Below are 8054 nucleotides of genomic sequence, written 5' to 3' on the forward strand. Positions count from 1 at the left end.
TCATTTCAATAAATTACATGTATAAGCGAAATATATCTCATGCAATATCTCAGAACTGTGACGCGATATGCAAAAGTTGATATCATTTTCGTTTTCTAGACGCCAAAATCATTCAGAAACACCTATTATTTTCCCGTAGGTAAAAATCATGTTGGGCAGTGTTACTATAAAAAACTTAGAAAGTATTAGCATCGATTACACTCTACGCTGAGTTAAAATAAAGGTTTTAAATGCACAAATCCTTATCTTATTTGTTTCCTACACATGAAATATGCTACTTTTGTTTTAGTTGCATGGATTTAAACGGTATCGGAAGTGTCACTGTTCATCTCAGTGACCCCGGAATCTATGGATTTGACCCCAATATTGGTCATTTCGATCATATATATATCCTCCCTCAAGAAGCTGTGTGGAATTTGGATTTGAATAGTATCGGAACTGTCATTGGTCTTTCAAGCGACCCCGTAAACTATACATTAGACACTAATGTCGGTTATTTTCGATCATTTTTAAATATCTCTCCTTATCCTAAGTTGCACCTGCAAAGCGAAATGATGAAAACCACCCCAGGCCTGAATCTCATGTATGTTGAAAGTTTGATCGAGATCGAGTTTGGTGGTTCAGGAGTTGGTAAGTTTTATTTAGTTTTATATATCTTCCTCTCTCCTATCCCTCTCTTAAGTTCTAACATCAAAGGAAAAAAACTTTTCAGGTATGTACCTCATTTATGTTGAAAATTTGATTGAAATCGGTCGAGTGGTTCAAGAGTTATTAAGCTACAAACATATTCACTTTCATTTTTATACATATTGTTTTTTGTATATCTTTCTCTCCTGCCCTTCTTTTAAGCTCTACCGTCAGAGCGAAATGATAAAAACTATCCCAGTCGAGAAAATTAGATTGAGATCGGGCAGGTGGTTCAAGATATTAATAGTCATAAATATAGTGACTTTCAATTTTATAATATAAGTAATGAAAAATGTAACAAATATTACAAAACACTTAGAAAGCATTAGGAAATACTTGAAAACCACTATAAAGTCATAATAATTTATAAATTACTAAAAGTATCAAGAAACAAGTAGAAAATATTACCATACACTTAGGAAGTATTGTAAAAGCTTAGAAAGGAACAAGAAAAAATAAAACATATTATAGTGTACTTTGAAAGTATCATGAAACACGTAAAAAATGTTACAAAATACTTAAAAAGCACTGCAAAATACTAATTCATCATCATGAAACATATACGAAACACTGATTGGTTTAAGCTGTTAAGGGTTTTGTGCCATTAGTAGATTGAATGGTAAAAATGAATGATATATTAAATATAATCCTAAATTAAAAATAATAATATATTCATCAATGTCGGTCTTTATTGTAAAATAGTAAAAGTTCTTTCTCAAGCCCTTAACAAATAAAAATACATGAAACCATTCTGTGTTATCACTTCACTGAAAACAGAATTAATAACGTCCTGTACTAATGCAACAGTGGCAATGAAAACGGTTTATTTCCCAAGGTTTTTTTTTTAAAGCATACTTACAGGTGCGAAATAGCAATGCTTACAGTATCTCAGTGTAATATGTGAAGTGGATATTGCTGTGGTTTATTCTGATGACTCTTGTATTACCATGCAAATTTGTTCAGGATAGTGGGAAGAGCAGGTGTATCACTTGTAGAAACACGTGTTCAATGCCATGCTGGAATTAACTCATCTCAAAAGCACTGTTGAGTTCGTTCTTTTTCTAAAACACATATCTATTCTTTTAATTGTTCTTGTTTGTTTTTTTTTTTAATTTTCAACCTTATATTGTTCTGTGAAATTATATTATTTTTTTCCTCTTTGCATTTTGTATCGGCTAACTCTCCCAACAACTAACCCAGCAAGCTGAAGATTACGTGGTACATATTTTCTCTTTGTTCCCGAGTTAACGGGAGAAAACAGAAAAACTATGAACGAACAAGTTTCAACTTGGTTTCAGAGACCACTTCCATATTTTCCCGTTTATCTCTCGCTTCTGAAAAAAAAAGAAAAAAAAGAGAAGCAAAAATTAAAAAAAAGAATCGGTTCTCTTTACTCTTTGGAAACAACAACAAACAGAAAGAACGAAAAAAGAAAGAAAGAAAGAAAGAAAGAAGAAATGGAAATCGTTCTGAACTTGACCAAACAAAATCAAAACAAACAAGAATGAAAATGGAGCGTCATTTTCAAGGGTTGTTCTGCAGCGAACAAGAGCGCTCTTCTCTCCTCCCAACTCATCACAAGAAAAAAAAATCTACTTTCTCTTGTTCTATATTCAGTTGCGTATTACATATTCATTAGTTTTAATTAGACATCATGACAAATTAACACGCGATGTATTTGCTAAGAAATAATTTTCTACAATGTTAATTACAAATAACGGAAACTAAAATGTCCAAAGATGAGAATATACTAATTGATTGATTAATTGAGCAGAACAAAATGGTGCGGGTTAATATAAATTCTCAGAGTATTTATCAAGGAAATCGACAAAAACGACCTTTTTTTTATAAATCTAAAAATTGGCACTGTACAGTAATCATATTACCTACTATGGTGGAACTGATACTTTTCACAGTAGCAAAACGATAGTAAACTGTTATCAAGCTTGTCATTGTGGTAGTAGCAAAACGACAGTAAACAGTTATCAAGCTTTCCGTTGCGGCTGTAGCAAAACGACAATAGACAGTTATCAAGTTTTTCTCTGTGAGAGTGGCAAGACGACAGTAGCAATTATAAAACTATTTTTGTGGCAGTAGCAAGACAACAGTAGACGGTTATCAAGCTTTCCGTTGCGGCTGTAGCAAGATGAAAATAGACAGTTATCAAGCTTTCCGTTGCGGCTGTAGCAAAACGACAATAGACAGTTATCAAGCTTTCCGTTGCGGCTGTAGCAAGATGAAAATTGACAGTTATCAAGCTGTCTGTTGCGGCTGTAGCAAGATGAAAATAGACAGTTATCAAGCTTTCCGTTGCGGCTGTAGCAAGATGACAATAGACAGTTATCAAGTTTTTCACTGTGAGAGTGGCAAGATGACAGTAGCAATTATAAAACTATTTTTATAAAACTAGTAGCAAGACAACAGTAGATAGTTACTGAGCTTTTCATTGTGACAGTAGCAATACGACAGTTATGAAGTTTTTATTGTAACAGTAGTAAGGCGACAGTACATAGTTAAAAAACATTTCATTGTAACTGTAGCTTGATGACAGTAGACAGTTAACAAGCTTTTTATTGTGACAGTAGCAAGACAACAGTAGACAGTATAGTTTATTAGATATAGCCTAAAATTATGATTAACCCTAAAGTTGTGATTTTTGTTTAACTAGAATTGAAACATTCCAACCGTCCAGCGTTGTATGGCACCGTTTGAAATATGCTGACTTACTAGTGGAAACAAATGCTGTACAAAACATGACTAACATATATTGGAAGGCTCGTTTCTCTATTGGCCAAGATAGTACCGGTACAGTGATCATTGAGTGAGACAGTGCTATATTATATTATAGGAACATATTATAGGTTTTTCTCCCATTTTTTAAATTGATTGAAATGTGGAATACAGCGTGAGGCATACATTTTCTCTTAGTCTCTGAGTTAAGGGGGAAAAACAGAAAGAATAGGAGGGAATATGTTTCAACTTGCTTTCAGAGACTACTTTCATATTTTCACATTTATCTCTTGCTTATATACATCACAACGAATACATCACAACGAATTAAACAAAACGACATATTTAAAGGTAAATTCTGATGCGTCGATTTCTAGAAAATTCAGTCAAACGATTTTTTTTCGGATCTAAAAAGCTTGTGGTCCATTGCTTGTGATAATTATATTTCGTACCTGTTTCAGGTCCTCGGATGAAAAGTGACAAATAATTTCTTTATGTGAATTCATCGTCCCAAGGAATTAGTTTCATCTTCGACCTTCCCTCCTTATTTTTGAGTCTGAAATTGATAGATCTATTAGTTGCGGTTTTAATATTTGTCTCTGAGGTTTATAGACTACAACTTAAGGATTCAGCAAACAAATCCACGGAACCCACGATTCGCGAGTCATACCTTTATTATTATCAATCTACATATTAGGTCTGTAGTTCGGCAACTCTCCATACAGTGAATATGGAACAGTTGCTAACAATGATATTTATGATGCCTAGACTGCGAGGCAACCATTTAATATGTATCGTAATGTTGGTTGCCTAATGTATTCAATTCGGCAGCTGTTGAAATCTAACTGCAGGTCAAACTAATACGGCTACAGTGTGAACGAATGCATGATGCCTGGAGTAGTAGGCAACCCTTTAATACATGATGTAATGTGGGTTGCCTATTGTATTCAATTAGGTAGCTGTCGAAAATAGTACTGGATCGAATGAATATGGTTACAATGTGTCACGATTCTTATGTTTCGGAAGCTTCTTTTAGAAAGTTGTTTTTTTTTTCGGGACAGTTAATAGCGGGGCTCGTTCTTTATGGCCTCGGTGCCATATAAGACTAATGCTCAACTCAAACTTGAATGTTTTGTCTGAGATCTACCCTTCGAATCGTTTGTATATCCCTGCGGATAAATTTACAGAACTTTGAGAACCCTTAATGCAAAATAAAAGTACATTTATATCATAATTATATTGTAAACTTGATTAAATTGCCTTAAAATCATTGAAGAAAATATTTGGAGCGAAAAGTAATAAATAGATACATAATACAAATATGAACAAATGCACTACGCTATAAAACTGAATAATAACATGGATTGAACCTTTCCTGTGATTTTCACAAATACTCGTTAACCTCGTAAATTTGCAGGCTATCGTTAAACAAGACACAGGTGTGGCACATATGAACATGTGATCAACACCATGTTGCAGTTTAAGCCATTGGGGAAAACGTTGACACATTCCCAGCGAGATCATTGTTTTCAGTGCTGGGATTTGCAATTCTTCCATCTCTTTTCCCCCGTGTCCTCCATTTGTCAGTTAGTATGTTGAAACGATAAAATATGCATCTTTATTCTCTTATTTTTACGTGTAGCAAACTAATTGGTTTTTTCCCTAAATTTAAGATAATTTGAACAAGTTTTTAATGGATTACAAATAATGTTATCCACAAGACGTAATGAAACTAGAAACAAGGTTTTCGTGTCTCGTCTCGTCTGGATTCTCCAAGAATTTTTATATCGTCTCGATTCTTGTAAAAGGCTTTCTATTTTGATGTTGCAAATTTGTGTTCAAAATCTATGCTTTAGGTGTTCTTTTTCTAAATTTCGTCTAGAAGTAATTAATATCTTTCAGTGGCGCGAGAGATCTACGTACAAAGGATATGAAATAACAACATTTAAACCATGTTTATATATTATTAAAATATATTGTGTAATTGCTTGCATATCTTTAAACGTTGGTGAGTATTGTAACATGAGTTTGTTTTTACAAATATTCTATACTTGCTTCTGTTTATAAATAATAACCACGTGTACCTTACGATGGAGTACTACGCCTTTATCTTGGAGAACTATAAATTGCAAACTACGAAATCTATAGCAACATCACAGATCACATAACGATGAGGTAACAGTAGCGCCACCCTCTTGCCTAAACCGTTATACAACCAAAAAATCCATGGACAGCCATCAGTTTCAACTGGTTGGGGGCGCGGTGGCTCACTGGTAGAGCATTCACCTCCGGTGCTTGGGGTCCCTAGTTCGATCCCAGCTCGCGCCGTGTGGGATGAGAAACGCATATACCAAATTTTGTATTGACAGATTGAATAGATATGAGGGGAAAGCTTGTATACCTAGTCTGTCTATTAATACAGAACTTGGTATATATATATTTCTCATTTCCTATAGTATGTTACGATATACATTTGGATAGCGTGCTTTTATCTGGTTTCACTCCAGAGGGGTCCAAAGTTGATAGGAGGGATTTTTGGAGGGGCCAAAATACATAGCACCTCTGAAAAGCTCGTTTCATGCTGAACAGAATGAACCATAAGCCATGACTATCCAATGAAGTGTTGATGCAACAGGTATTTCACTGTGAGTCTACCATTTTCTTTATACTAACAAGGTTAATGGGCCCCAGGTACATACTCTATTGTCCATGGCACCTAATTTTTTATGCATGAACATATGTTTGTTATATTTATCGAATGGACTAGGTTTGATTCGGATGTCCGGATGACACATTCATGTCCCTTCCTGATGAGTTAAGTGATAGTTTGAGTTTGGCTGCACTGTATGTACTTTTCATATAAGCCGTACAAGAAAATTTTTGATTGAATGAAATATATTTATTTTGGGTCAGGGGCCACAAAATATTTGAACGGCTCTTAAATCGAGTTTTCATATTTTCTACGGATTAAGCACATCATACGGAGAGTTTGGGTTTGGCTTCACTGTATGTAGTTCCCCAGATATAAGGCGTACAAGAAATTTTTTGATTGAAATATATTAGATCTTTTGATCCAAAAATCAAAGAAGGACGATTTAATAAACCTGTTGCAGGAAGTAAGTGCAGTGTGTATTTATAATCAAAATCTGCTAAAACAAAAACTCAATGAAAGATAATTTAATAAACCTGTTGCGGGAAGTAAGTGCAGTGTAATTACAATCAAAATTTGCTAAAAAAAATTAATGAAGGGCGATTGCTTAAAATCAATGAAGGACGATTTTTTTCACTATAGGGAAATTTACTAGTTTAAGATTATATTTATGTAAAGAAACATCTGAAAGTTTCCAGGGGATTGAAGTGAATTGGTGCAGTTAGGTATTTGGCTACGGGGACATGGTTTCTTACTTCTAAGAATTGAAGAAACTTTTCCTGTGACCCAATCGTATTTCAGGAGGTTAACGGTATTATAGGGTGCCTGGCTCTTGTTTAGTTATGCCTGAAGTGATCGATGAAAGCCAAAGCTTTCCTGACTAGTTTCTAGCTATATGTCTGGGCTGAGTTTTAGATCCACGATCCTGACTTTAAGAAAACCCAGCTCTGACAGACATCTATAGTACTGCTAGTGCGTATATTGCATGAACTTTTTAAGTATAGAAACAGACACAAACTATCTTCATAAAGAAATAAAAACCTGTGGTTCTGGGAAATTTCCTTTGCTCTTCACGAGTGATCCCTATTGTATTGTTTATCTTGTCCGGCTAAAGACAGTTGAACAATAAACAAAGAAAAAATGGACAAAAGAGAAACGTCTGACCACCCTGAAACAGAAACAAAAGCAATTGAAAACGACAAAGCAGGTTTCAGGAATTGTTTTGTGTTGTCCAGGATTCAGTGAGAGTAAAATCACAGTTCCTGTGGTGACAACGGGGAAAGGGGATGTTGGTTCACTCACCTGTCATTATTGGCTGTGTTGTTTTGCGTGAATATGACAGGAAAATATAATACAGCTCCGTTGTTGTGGTTATTATCTTCTCCGGTTTTCAGCTCCATCTGACGCTGTGTTTGGTAAACATGCACTCTCCAGTTTCTCCTCTCAGTGTTGATTTTCTCTGGACCTCAATGTTAAATGTGGTGGTCGAATTCACATATTTGCACATTTAGGAAAAAAATAATAAAGAAATACGATTAAATTTAAAGAAGATAGAATTTTTAGTACTTCGAATTACAATTTATTATGGTAAATATTTTGGATGAACCACTTAATAATATTCACGTGATTATCTAGGGTGGTAATCGAAGTGATCTTCTAGTATTCATTATATTGGACGGAAATGGTCTCTGTATCTATGTATACGCTTGACATTATAAATATTCAGGAAACGAAATAAGCAAATGTTAGTAAATGTAACGTGCCTTTTTAATAAGTAAACGTATCGTCATTGGTCAGTGTCACTATACACCACTCCCAATCATTTTCTAAATAGAGATGAAAGTAATCAGCGAATATTTGGTACATAATTTCCAATCTTCAAGTATAATCTGATACAAAACTCTCAATAAGTTTTGATCTATCCAGAAAATAGGTTACGACAGACATTCAAATATTTAGCACCAGTATCTAATAGTGGGGTCTGCGG

The 8054-nt window shown here is 34.5% G+C and overlaps 1 long non-coding RNA gene across 1 annotated transcript; it reads right to left on the bottom strand.

Annotated features, from left to right (window-relative positions):
- Positions 1-1847: 1847 nt before the first annotated feature.
- LOC145689011 (uncharacterized) lies at positions 1848-7529 on the bottom strand. The gene is made up of 3 exons (XR_014132060.1): positions 7370-7529; positions 3870-3973; positions 1848-2021 (listed from the first exon to the last, which is right to left on the bottom strand). It is a non-coding gene; the product is annotated as an uncharacterized LOC145689011 (long non-coding RNA).
- Between the last annotated feature and the right edge of the window lie 525 nt (positions 7530-8054).

The sequence above is a fragment of the Thermobia domestica genome, chromosome 7 (assembly GCF_964235325.1).
Source record: "Thermobia domestica chromosome 7, izTheDome1.hap1.1, whole genome shotgun sequence".
NCBI classification, from domain to species: domain Eukaryota; kingdom Metazoa; phylum Arthropoda; class Insecta; order Zygentoma; family Lepismatidae; genus Thermobia; species Thermobia domestica.